The sequence below is a fragment of the Carcharodon carcharias genome, chromosome 5, assembly GCF_017639515.1.
Source record: "Carcharodon carcharias isolate sCarCar2 chromosome 5, sCarCar2.pri, whole genome shotgun sequence".
Classification (NCBI taxonomy): domain Eukaryota; kingdom Metazoa; phylum Chordata; class Chondrichthyes; order Lamniformes; family Lamnidae; genus Carcharodon; species Carcharodon carcharias.
This window is the reverse complement of record NC_054471.1, coordinates 173527058-173541247: the sequence shown is the minus strand read 5'-3', so window position 1 is coordinate 173541247 and position 14190 is coordinate 173527058.

Here is a 14190-nt window from a genome sequence, read left to right as displayed (position 1 = left end):
ACACTGCTGCCACTGTGCGTTAGTGGTGGAGGGAGTGAATGTTTAAGTGGGTGGATGGGATGCCAATCAAGTAGGCTGCTTTGTCCTGGATGGTGTTGAGCTCCTTGAGTGTTATGGAACTGCACTCATCCAGGCAAGTGGGAATATTCCATCACACTCCTGACTGGTGCCTTGTAGATGGTGGACAGGCTTTGGGGAGTCAGGACGTTGAGTTAGTTGCTGCAAAATGCCCAGCCTCTGATCTGCTCTAGTAGTCACAGTTTAAACCAATGCAAATCCATATTGTTTTAAAACTCAACAATTAAAAGTAACTCTTTTGTTCCAAATCCTTGCTGTGAAAGAACCATCAAAATGCTCTGAAGTATGATAACCATAAAAGTGTATGGGCATTTAACAGGGTCCCATGGCCTCTGCCCTCCCTGCAGCCAAAAAGTCGCAAGGAACCCGCTCCTGACAACTGCACCCTCGCTATTTATCACCATGAACAACATTAAGTAGTTGGAGTTGAAACCTCCACCCCTATTTGGTGAGGAAGCCCCACCTCAGAGAGCTGCTGGTCTGTCAGATTCCTGGCAGCTTTCTCGTCCCAGCAGTGCCGCCAGGAGCAGTGGCCACTGCTGGGACTATAGACCGTTTGAACAAACAGGAGCTCAGACTCAAAGATAAGTCCAGGATCTTGCCAAGGCCAGGTTGGTAGGTCTCGGTGGGGGGGTGCTGGGGGCTGAATGGGGTCAGGGGAGCCATGTTTGAGAGGTGAGGAATTGGGTAAAGGGGGGAAATTACCTTGAGGGTGCCTCCAACAGGTCCGGGAGACCTGCAGAGGAGATGGCCCTCCCCCTGTTATCCCAGCACCAGCCTGAGCAGCTAAAGTTGCTGGGCTTCCCATATGGCATGGGCCTTCCCCTGCCATGGGTAAAGTACCTGTGGTGGTGGGGTGAGGCCTTTACATGGTAATTAATGGTGGACGGGGCAAGGTTGGCACAGTGCCCGCTGGATTTTACGTGCACCCCCACCTTCAAACCCGCAGGCAGTGGACTGTAAAACCCAGCCCTATGTTTCTGTCTTTTGCATATCCACAATCTCTCCAAAGTTAACGAGAGCTTGTGAGATCAGCAGGTTGCTGTATCTGTTGAGTTTGCAGGACATTATTAGAACAACATTGTAAACATATTCTCTACAATTATAGCTAAGTTTTGCATGAGGTAACAACCACTTTATTTCATGTCCAGTTCAGGATCCCTGGACGTGTGTTAATAATCGAGGAAGTTTTCTACACAGGAGAATTTGAAAGACCCCTGCATATAGAAAAACAAACTTTTAACTGATATGGGGAGATTTCCACTACCCTCTATGTACTAAACCCATTTATAAGGACTCTTTTATTGCACAAATAACACGGAAGGAAAGCTTCCCTTAAGATCGTCACTTTCACTTTGCAACACATCAAAGTGCAGGAAACGTGAATAGTGTTGTGTGGAGCAGGTGAAAAGAAATTTAATGCTTTTGTATATATTTTTTTGGATGGAAGAAACTTTGCATGGAACATTTCATTCAGCTTTGAACTCAGCTAATATTTCAGTCCTGAAGTATCCTCAGCGCAGGTATGTATACACCCATTTCAAAGCACATGTCTAAAACTGTCTTGGTCTAATTTCCACCCTATCCTCAAAGCATGCTGTGAAGCAGCTGACAAATTCAGTCACCACACATTTAACCTTGGTCTCAGAGCAGCTGATTGAGGAGCAGTTTTGACAGTGGATTCCCTCCCAATATGTTGAGAATGCTCAAACTCATTTCATTTCTGACATTTAAAGATGTTGGGGAGAATAAAATGCAGCACAATTAATTTTACAATTAGATCAGCCTAATTTGTTCTCACTGCAGTTGCACCATTTCAACAGCATATAGGATGGATGTGAGTCTATCTGTGTGACAAGAACAATTTGGTAGAAAGGTCACCTTCATATGCCAGCTCATATTTGCATATCGATGTTCTACACTTTGGTATAGTTGGAAGCCTCTGTCTATAGATAACTCTGTGATAGTATAAAGATCATACTGACATAATTGTTAACAATCACTCTTCACAGCACACTGATTTCAAGTGAAATTCTCTGAGACCCTGGTCCATTGGCAGATCCTGGTACGTAGTGTGCATCCTACTGTGAAATCACTGGCGATGCAAATTATATTTTCCAATCAGCGATACACTGGATTTGATGCCCTTCGGGTGGAGGAGATTGTGTGGGAGTCAATGCTGGGGATGGGTCTTGGGATATGTCACTCATCAAGCCAAATCTTTATAGGTTCCTTTATAGATGGAAAACTAGTTCAGCAAAAGAATGATGTTAATGACACAATAGGCCTTGATGTCCCTGGAACTTGGGTGGGAAAATATATTTTAAAAATCCATCAAAGTTCATATTTCTGACAGATTTCTAGGAACGTCCGCTGACAAGCGTGTGTGTATGTGTGTACCTGTGTGTGCGCACATGAATGTGCATCCGTGCCCTTAAATAGCCTGCTGGTAATTATAATCAAAGCTCACTGTTGTGGGCAGCTATTGCGTTTCGAATATAACAAAAGGGCCATTAAATGTGGAAGCTTTTTACGGATACAGGGAAAAGCTAAGCTTATGATTACAATTTGACATTATTATTACTATTTAACATCGTTTATAAGGCTAACATAGGCTATCTTCTGCAAATGAGTTAACAGAGAATCTTTTACTGTGTTCATGGTTTTGTGCTAATATTAGGAAGGTGACTGGTTAAAGGCCAGCTTGTGACCTTTTTGATTACAAACATGGCGTAAAATTGTTTGCTTAAAACTCAAAGTAGGGCCAAAAGGTAATGTCTTAATGTAGTGCAAATTGATGATTGTTGTTTGTTTAGAGTATTTTTGTATAAGCAGAAATTCGGCAGTTTGTACCCTTTTTCAACTTTTAGCAATGGTTGCTTGGTGGAACCGGGGACGGATTGGGGAGGTGCTGAAGCAAGCAGGTCTAGGGGTAGATTGGCCAAAGTTGCTGTCAGGACCATCCTGCTCTAGGGAGGGTTGCTGGGGGTGAAAATGAGCCAATCATGGACTATTGCTATCAGAAAAAGGAGCCAATCGTGGTCTGGTGCTATCAGAGAAATGAGCCAATCAGTAAGTGTGTACATACAAACATAAGAACAAGCAGCAGGAGTAGGTCATTCAACCCCTCGAACCTACTCTGCCATTTAATAAGATCATGGTTGGTCTGATACTAACCTCAAATCCACATCCCACCAACCGCCTATCATCCCCTTGCTTACCAAGAATTTATCCACCTTTGCCTTAAAAATATTCAAAGACTCTGTTTCCATTGTCTTTTCAGGAAGAGAATTCCAAAGATGCATGACCCTATGAGAGAAAAAAATTTGACCTCATCTCCGTTTTAAATGGTTGACCCCTCATTTTTAAAGAGTGATCCCTAGTTCTAGATTCTCCCACAAGAGGAAACATTCTCTTCACATCAACACTGTCAAGACTCCTCAGGGTCTTATATATTTCAACCAAGTCGCCTCTTACTCTTCTAAACTCCAACGGATACAAGCCAAGCCTGTCCAACCTTTCCTGATAAGACAACATGCTCATTCCAGGTATTATTCTGGTAAACCTCCTCTGAACTGCTTCCAACGCATTTACATCCTTCCTGAAATAAGGTGACCAATTACTGTACACAGTAGTCCAGATGTGGTCTCACTAATGCTCTGTATAACTGAAGCATAACCTCCCAACTTTTGTATTCAATTCCCCTCACAAGAAATGATAACATTCTATTAGCTTTCCTAATTACTTACTGTACTTGCATACTAGCCTTTTGCGACTTATGCACTAAGATACGCAGATCCCTCTGCATCTCAGAGCTCTGCAATCTCTCACCATTTGTATAATATGCTTCTCTTTTATTCTTCCCACCAAAATACACAATTTCACATTTTCCCACATTTTACTCCATTTGTGAGATCTTTGCCCACTCTCTTAACCTATCTATATCTTTTTGTAGCTTCCTTATGTCGTCTTCACAACTTACTTTCCTACCTATATTTGTGTCATCAGCAACTTTGGCAACCATTCCATCCATCCCTTCATCCAAGTCATTTATATAAATTGTAAGCAGTTGAGGTCCCAGCACTGATCGCTGTGACACACCACTCGTTACATCTTGCCAACCTGAAAAAGACCCATATATGCCTACCCTCTGCTTCCTATTAGCCAGCCAATCTTCTATCCATACCAATATGTTACTCCCTATACATGAGCTTTTATTTTCCGCAATAACCTTTAATGTGGCACTTTATCAAATGCCTTTGGAAATCTAAATACTGTGCATCCACCAGCTCCTCTTTATCCATAACACATGTTTCTTCCTCAAAGAATTATAATATGTTGATTAAACATGATTTCCCTTTCACAAAACCATGTTGACTCTGCCTGATTACCTTGAACTGATCCAAGTGCCCTGCTGTAGCTTCTTTAATAATAACTTCTAACATTTTTTCCATGACAGATGTAAAGCTCACTGGCTTATAGTTTCCCGCTTTATATCTCCCTCCCTCTTTGAATAACGGAGTTATATTTGTTATCTTCCAATCTAATGGAACATTACCCGAATCTAGGAAGTTTCAGAAAATTAAAACCAATGCATCAATTATCTCACTAGTTGCTTCTTTTAAGACCTTAGGATGAAATCAATCAGGACCGGGCACTTGTCAATCCTCAGTACCCCTTCTTTGGTGATTGTAATTTTCCTGAGTTCTTCCTCCCTCCCATTTCCTGACTCATAGCTGCTTCTGGGATGTTACTTGTATCCTCTATAGTGAACACTGATGCAAAATACCTGTTCAATTCATCTGCTATTTCCTTGTTTTCCATTAGCAATTCTCCAGACTCATTTTCTATAGGACCAATGCTCTCTTTGATAACTTGTTTCTTTTTAAAATATTTATAGAAACTCTTACTATCTGTTTTTATACTTCTGGCTGGCTTTCTCTCGTATTCCAATTTTTCCATCCTTATTGATCTTTTAGTCATCTTTTGCTTAGTAATTGAAGCCAAAACATTGTATGTTTTCAAGAAGGAGTTAGATATAGCTCTTGGTGTGAAAGGGATCAAAGGATATGGGGAGAAAGCGGGAGCAGGCTATTGAGTTGGATGATCAGCCATGATCGTAATGAATGGCGGAGCAGGCTCGAAGGGCCGAATGGCCTACTCCTGCTCCTAGTTTCTATGTTTCTATGGGCAGAATTTTCTGCCTACTGGGCAGGTGGGCCCGACCCAATCTCCAGTGGGCGGGGAGCTGATCCCTGCCAGAGAAGCGGGCCCTGCCGCCATTTTAAGTGGTTGGGCCAATTAACGCCCACCCAGTGGGAAGCGCTATGTGCTTCCTGTGTGGGCGGGGGGATTCCCCAAAAGTGAGAGTGCGCTCTTTCGCGCACGCGCACGATAGCCTCAGGAAGATGTGCGCTCTAAGTGCTACCTTAGGGGGATTGCTGACAGCTGTATAAACATTAAAAATTAGAAGAAAAGCTCCTTAACATGTCCCCCTCATGTGACAATGTCACATGAGATGGGACATGTTCATAAATTTCACTAAAACTTTATTAAACTTTTTTAAACCCTACATGAAACCTCATCCCGCCAGTGGATGAGGTTTCATGTTTTTTCTGTTTGCCGCCGGGACTCCTGGCCTGTCCACCAGCCTTAAGGTTGGACGGGCAGGTCCTTTAATTGTTTTAATTATCCTGTCAATGGCCTCAATTGATGATTGACAGGTCGGCGGGCGCACAGCTGATTTCACTGTGCCCCCACTTTCCTGAAAATTTAAATGGGGTGTGGTGAGGTCGGGGGTTTCCCCCGACGTCATCCGCGTCATTTTGCCGTCAGCAAGCAGGCCCCGCCCCCTGCTCGCTGACAGCAAAATTCAGCCCCGTGTGTCTATGTTTCTATTGCTTATATTCTGTCCAATCTTCTGGCCTTTCATGTATCTTCTAATAACTATATATCTTTCTTTAAGTTTGATAATATCTTTACCCTTTCAAGTTAACCACAGATGCTGCAGACTTTTTCTTACTCGTTGGAATGTATCTATTCTATGTATTCTGAAATATCCCCTTAAATGTTTGCCACTGCACTTCTTTTGACAAGGCAGGGAGCAGAGACCTATTTGAGTACGATGTTCGTTAAGCTCAAGGCTGTCGCTGCAGCCAGACAAGGAAGGAGGACAGGCTGGTGAACTATCTGAAAAGAGAATGGACAAGGATGGATCAATCACCTGATCCTATCTGTTTCTCGGGGAAACCAAGCAGCTAAAGTATGGGGTGAGTAGTCACTGGTATAAGTATTATTGAACTGTCTGTAACAGAAATCAAATAATAAAATGTAGTTGTTTTGGGAGAAGTCTTGAGCTTTGGGTCAATGATATCCAGAATAGACTTCCGAACCCAGGTGGTAGGAATAGCCTACAGGATTTTGGAGAGCCAGCCAGGAGGTTGAAGGTAGAGAAATGGCTAAACTCGAGATGGAGGATTTAGTGACTCAGTATGTAGTCAAGAAATTATCTCTCAAAGAGAAATGGGTCCAGACGATCCTGCACAGTAAGAATCCAGTGGATGAGGCAGACGGGTGGGCGCAGGGGTCGACCCAGGAGCCAAACATGGAAAAGGCCATCTGATTGCTGGCGTATCAAAAGAACCAAGCTATATAATTGGAAGAGATAGAACAACTGAAACAGAAGCTAGAGGAAAGGGAAGCCATTGTCTATAGACTAAAGAAGAGAATTCGAGGAAGAATGGCAAGGGCGAAAAGAGGAAGTAGAAAAGCATGAGATAGAAAAGAAGAAATGCTGTCATCGGTTACAATTTGTGGAAAGCCAGTGCATGAATAGCCCAAAGGCAGTGTGACGCATGGGCAGAAAAGGAACACACACAGGGATGCAGGGCAGAGGAAGCTGAAAGGCAGTGTGCCAATCTTAGGGTTGCCTACCAGTGTTTGGTGGAGGAATGTCACCGGACCCGGCAGGCACGAGCAAATCACACGCGATGTCAGGACAAGATTGAGAAATTGGAAAGGGGATTACAGATAAAACAGGGGATAGTGTATGCAAAGGGAGGAGAGGTAGAGGAGAATACTGAGGAGGAGTTAGAGGAAGAAGATGGGCAGATGACAGGGCAACTGGGTGGAGGGTCACTGTCTCGGAACCCTGGTGGATTTCCACCGATGGCATCCATGCGGCAAGAACGTAGATTGCTCTATGATCAATTGGACAGGGAATTTATCGTTCCATTTACCTCTGAGCAGTTGCAAGGTATGGCCGAAAAGATCCTGAAATTAGAAATGAGAAGGGATCTGTGTGGCCACTTCTTAGAGATGGACCAGTTGGCCATATTACACGGTGGATGATTATGAAAAGAACAAAGTGTTCACTTTAAGCAGTAGTCTCTTTGCTGCCCTCCCCACTGAGGCTAAGCGGGGAGGAGGACGATATACTGCCTGGCAAAACAATGGCTTAGCTGCCATGGGAACCACTTGCGGGCCACCCCCGCAAGCAGCTGGAAAGGGTAACACAGGGAGCCACAAAATCACCCAATGCCAATGCTGACCATCTCTGGGCCATCTATGATACGGCACATGGGGGACCACCCCTGAATTGGGGTCAGTTACAGGGACATCCCCTGAATCATTGGCTGAGGAGCCGGATAGCCCTTTCTTTGCTGTGCTTACAGGCAGCATTCAAGGGCTTTGATCCCGAAGCCACCAACATCACAGAGGCAGGGGTGTTAAGGAAAATGACTTTGAGGTTTGCAAGGCGCCAGTGGGATAAGAAAGTTGGGTCTAAGCAGAAGCAAAAAGGAAAGGTCTGTGAGGCCAAGAGTACAGTTCCGAAATCATGGAAACAGGAGGGAAAATTTAAGATAACAGCGGTAATTTGGAGTGCTATAACTGTAGACAAAAGGGACCTTTTAAATGAGACTCCTGAAAGGTAGAAGGCCACCTCTGGAAATGGATAAACACCTGGTTCTGAAGTGGAGGAGTTGCAAAGGGAAATTGCAGAGTTAAAGGCCCAAATGGAGAAGGTCCACTCATAAACCAGAGGGGACGGGAGCTCCCCCTCAGCCTCCTCCCAGACATGAAGGGGCCGCACCCACCCCGAGTACCTGTGCCCGAAAGTTTCTGATGAATGGGAAGACCTTGTATCCACATGAGTGTGGAGGGGAGAGTGGGTTGCTACCTAGTGGACACAGGAGCCTCCAGAAGAGTGATCCACTCGACTGCGCTGCGAAAATCACCCCTATCTAGCAATGTGGTTTTCCAGCCGGAAGAGTTCACAGGTGACTCGGCAATGGGAGCAGCATCTAAGCCATTGGGTCTAAGGGTAGGGCCATTTGTGATGCAATGGGAATGCATATTAACCAAATAGGGAAATTTGACTAAAGGAGTTTTGGTAGCGGACTGGCTGACAGCCCATGGTGTGGCCGTCAATATGGCCAACAACTGCCAGTGGGGAGTGGTGAAGGAGGAACTGGGAATACAGGTGATCCCTGCCTAGCAACAAAAGGGTGGTTGGGTAGCTGCCATGACATCATATGACTTACAGGAGTGACTGATAAAGGTGCCTGAATTATATCAAACACATACAGCAAAATGCATCAACTTTTGCCAGGCATAAACATGATTATGGAAAGATGCAGTGTAGGGAGGTGCAGATAGATGGGGACCCCATGAGTAAATCGCAAAAACAGTGTCTGTTTTCGAAAGAAGCGGAACAAGATCTAGAGACAGCAGTAGGGTCTTTAGTAGAACAGGGAGTACTACGCCCTATTGCCACTAATGTAAATTCACCCATGTGGCCAGTCTGGAAACCAGTCGGATCCTGGCGAATGACAGTGGACTATATGGTCTTGAACATTAATGTACAGCCTGCGCCCCCACAGTCGCCGCAGTGGCAGGTCTGATAGCACCTATTCCCGGTGAAGCTCGAGTATTTACAACTATTGACATATCCAATGGTTTTTGTCAATACCAATCCGAAAGGGGGATCAGTATAAGTTTGCGTTCACTTTCAAGTGACAGCAGTATATGTGGAGCCGCTTGCCACAGGGATTCCACAACAGCCCCTCCATATTCCATCAATGCATGGCACAGGGTTTGGGAGGCTTCAGTTCCCTCAACCGGTTTGTACAATATGTAGATGATTTGGTGCTGTTCTCTGAAAGGGAGGAATAGCACCTGAGTCTACTAATTGAGTTGTTATAACTACTAAGGAACATGAACATAAGAACATAAGAAATAGGAGCAGGAGTAGGCCATTCAGCCCCTCAAGCCTGCCCCACATTCAATAAGATCATGGCTGATCTGCCCCAGGCCTCAACTGCTCTTTTGTGCCAGCTCCTCATAACCCTCAAAAATCTATCTACCTTCTCTTTAAATACTCTCAATGATCTAGCCTCCACAACTCTCTGGAGAGTAAATGGTACTGAAAGTAAATCCCAAAAAGGCACAGATAGGTCAGGAGGAAGTCCAATTCTTGGGACTTACTATACGGCCAGGCGAAAGAGCCATGGAGGAGGGAAAAAGGAAAGCTGCACAGGAACTCAAGTGACCCAGCGACGTTTCAGGTGTGCGATCATTTCTAGGATCCACTGGGTATTGCTGAGAGTTCAGAGGAGGGTTTGGCGCCACGGAAGCTCGTCTCCAAGATTGCTAAGAAAGGGGATAGAGTGGAAACGGATGGAGGTGTATGAAAGCGCCTTTGTACAATTGTACAATTTGCTGACTGCCCACACCCTTGAGGCCATAAACCTCAAGAAAGATTTCACATTGGAGGTGGCTGCTATGGACTCGAGCCTGAGTGTGGTCCTACTGCAAGAAGTACACAGACAGGCTAGACCGGTGACATATGCCTCCAGGGTACTGTCGGATGTCCTAAAATGCATACCCTACTTGTGAACAACACCGGCTAGCCACTTTCTGGGTGGTAAAACACTTTGCAGTACACACAGGAACCTGAAGCGTTACCCTAACAACCACTGACCAGGTTACTCGTAGAAGCGAGAATTAAGGATGGGACAGTCAGGAATGCAAGGGTGGCAAGATGGACCCTGTTATTAAATGGGATGGATCTGAAAGTGAAACCATTGGCAGAGCCCGAGTTGGCAGTGAATATGGACTATGAAGGGGAAACCAACATTTGCATAGTGGAAGGTGGCTGGGATACTAAAGGGGGCATGTGTGCAGGCATACATCCCGAGGGAAGGGATGTTGTTGTGGATGAGTCTAGCTCGGTGGTAGAGGGAAAGAGAAGGACAGGTTGTGGGATTTATGACTCCAATAGAGATGTTGAATTGGCTTTGAAATTACCCTCTACCATGAGTGCCCAGCAAGCCAAGTTGGCAGCAGTAACAAATATGGTTACCCACCCCCAAAAGTTCCCGATGCCATATATGATCTGTTCGGATTCAATGTTCACCTGTAACTCCTGTACAGAGTAGCTGTCTATTTGGGCCAGAAGAGGCCTTACCTCAGCAGAAGGGAAGCCTCTGGTCACAGGACCCATGCTGAGAATCATATTGGAGGTAGTAAATGGGGATCCGGAACAACCAATGTTATATCCACAAGGAAAAGGCGCATTCTAAGGCAGAAGTCATGAGGAAGGCAACAAGAGGGCAGATGAGTTGGCAGAGGAAGGGGCAGAGAAAAGTTAGCCCTGGGATCCTTACGAATCAGGAATGGTGGCAGCTAAACAGCCAAAACAGAGCTACCCCCAGATTTGAAGGACGTACCATATAAGGACCCAACCATTAAGACAGCAATTCAAACCAAGGATAAAGGGAAGAATTGGAAAGGTCATGGCAGGCAGATGAAATAGTGGTTAAGGAGGGAATGTTGTTTAAGGGTGACAAGTGGATAGTACCAGAAGGATATAGGCAGGAAGTAATGCAGCTAGCATATGGGGGACTTGGAGCAGGACATCCAGGAAGTGAAGGTACCTGGGAAAGTATAAAACTGGTAGGATCGTGGCTGGAATGAGGCAAGGTGCAGAGGATTACGCAAAGGAATGTCTGGTGTGCCTGGCAAACAATCCAGGCCCCCAGAAAAGGAAGGCAGAATTGGGAGTGACCCAAAGGATGAAGGGACCATGGTGGTCAATCCAGATTGACTTAATTGGACCCTGACCCGCCACCAAAAAGGGGAATAAGCACTGTCTTGTATTAGCAGGTAACTTCACAAAGTGGGTGGAAGCATTTCCATATAAGTTGGCCACAGCTTTGTGGACCACCAGGACCTAACTGAAGGAAGTATTTTCTCAATGGGGACTGCCAGACATAATGGAATCCAATCAGGGGACCCACTTCACAGGGCAAGTAATGCAAGCAAATTTGAAGTTACTGGGGATAGAGGGAAAATAGCATGTATCCCATAACTCCCAATCATCAGGGATAGTTGAGAGGATGAACCGAACCATTAAAACTGCTTTAAGGAAAGAACGAGAGGGTCAATCTCAGAAATAGGATGATTCTAATGAACATCTGAGGTCAGAAGTCCAAGGGGACCGATATTCCCCGCATGAACTAGTAACAGACAGATCCATGAAAACACCAACCCATTTATTGATTCCCACCCTGACAGAACAAAAGGTACAGGAGGTGACTAAACACAAATTCACCCGAGATCTATGGGATCAATTGTACCTGTTGCACGAAAGCGCAGCAAGCAAAATTGGGAAGCGACACCTTCAGAACAAATTGTTCTTGCTGCCTGGGAAACCTCAAGAGTGGAACATTTGTGCCCAGGTAATGGTCCAAAACTATGGAAGGGTGGTGGTATTTGAACCCTTGTATAAAGGTCCCTACAATGCAGTGGGCAAGGCTAGCCCCATTGTCTATGCCATCCAGTTACCTAAATGAATAAAATGGTTCCACATCAATCAAATGAAAAGGGTGTGCATCCCAACCCCAGATCAGGGTCAGGGAACGGCCCCCATGGCCAGTTGTGAGGGGACCCTATTGCCTTGCATGTGGGATAACACACAAAGACAGCGGGTCCCAGCTAATCACTGAAGACACCAGAGTAGTCAGAGCCTAAAACCATACCGCCTGCCCGAATACCAATACTAAATGGGGGCCAGGAAGGCTAAAAAATACTAACCTTCCAGGCGAGGTCCTGGAAAGGGGAAGAGTCAGTGACTTGTAAGTATTTTGTTTTGCAGGAACATGAAGTGGTGCCTGATTGTGATGGTCACATTTATCGGTGGCACCAGGGGCAATAAAATTGGGCGGAAAAACTGCCCTGATGGGTCCTCAGGGGTAATATTCAACATAACAGATGGGTTGGGTCATGATGGATGGATCAATGTCTCTCGAAGGGTGAATACAATTTGTGTATTGTTGCAACCATGGGGGACTGGAGCTTTAATGTATAAAACCAACGTGAAGACAGACCTTAGTTTTGAACCAGATGCAAACTGTCAGGTGCTGGAATGTGCCTTCAGAGAGGTGTATGTTTATCTTCATTCCCCAGCGATAACACTAGGAGGGGCACCAAACAGGATGCCGTCAGGATTACCCATATGCGACAGGCTACATCCCAGTGATACCCATTTTCTGGGTTCCACCACCAACCACACTGGCAACCAAACCACCCCCAACTACCATAGCGAGCACTCTGAAGCCCATCCCTTGTCCCAAACTAGGAGAAGGGCCCACCAATGGACTTGCATTGGTTAAAGAAAATAAGGTTTTATATGACAATGTACACCATGAGTTGGTGCTTGTTGTGTTGAGCATCTCACATATTGGACTTCCACCCTGGTGCTCCAATCTGACCAGGGCATTATATGAAAGGTTAGTTAAGCAGGTTATGAAACAGGAAACACTGGCTCAAGGATCACAGGCGGAAGCTCCATAAGGGGGAGAGCCCAACCGGACACCCCACCAACCGAAATCCCACTGATGCTTGAAGAGAAAAAAATGAGGATTGGTTAATGTTTTAGTGACCGGGTTTAAAACACGGACAGGGGTGGTAAACATCTTGCACATAGCCAACCTGGACCAAAAGGCGCGCACCCTGAGCTGAGGGAAATCCTAAGAGATGGACAAAAGGTCCACACTGACAGCTTGGGTAATAGCCAATATTTTGTGGATCGCATGCAGAAGATAGCCAATATTTTGGAGGACCACGTCAAAAGAATAAATGACTAATCAAGGAGGAACAGTGGGCTTTTGAACAGACTGCCAAGAATGATGCATGTACCATGATGAATGATGCAAGGGTAGTAGAGCAAACAAGGGAAAACCTGAAATAGGTTCACCAAGGGGAGGTGCCTCTATGGATTAGTAATGAACAATTGGGTAACTCAACAATGGGAAAGTCCAACATAACCAGTTGCCAACTCCAAGGCCTTATGGGGTGAATTCTACTAATACGGATTGTATTGTAAAGGAGGGAATGTTGCTGGGAATGGTATTGGCCATACCTATTATAACACCAGACAACATTCCCAAGGGAGTATATAGGGTAGAAAAAATTGGAGTAATGAGAGAAGGTCACCATGTGATGTACCATCACATCCACCCCTATGTTATGAGGACTGAAGAAGTGATGCTTGGGACATCACTGGAGGGGTGGAGCATGGGGGAATCAATCATTGTGTGTCCACATCCTATCTATGCAACATTGAGGTGGGTTCAATGCGACAGTAAACTGTACCATGGAGGCAGCTTCAGTTGTCATGAGCCCAACCCGATTGGCTTACATGGGCAAAGGGCGATATTGTGTCACCACTTCCCAAACCTCATTCTGGCATGGGACCATGGAATGCCCACTGTTGAACAGAACTGTTTGTTTCACCCTGGAGTTCCCATCACAAGTGGGAAGGATCGAGCTAGTGGACATACGTAAGGGAGTGACAATGGTTTCGAATGCCACAGAAGACCTCAGGGAAAAGCTAGAGCAATACTTTAACAATTCTCCTATCCCATCCCTCCCCTGCCAGAACATTTCACAGCGATCAGGCAGGGCCTGAACAGGGTGCATAAAACCTATTGCATCCTCCAACAGAGGAGTGGGCATGTACAGCAGGATATCGAGGAAATCTAAGTCACAACTTGGTAGGAGGACTTGTGAGGCTTAATGTGCAAGTTCGTCCCTGGATCAGGATATTCT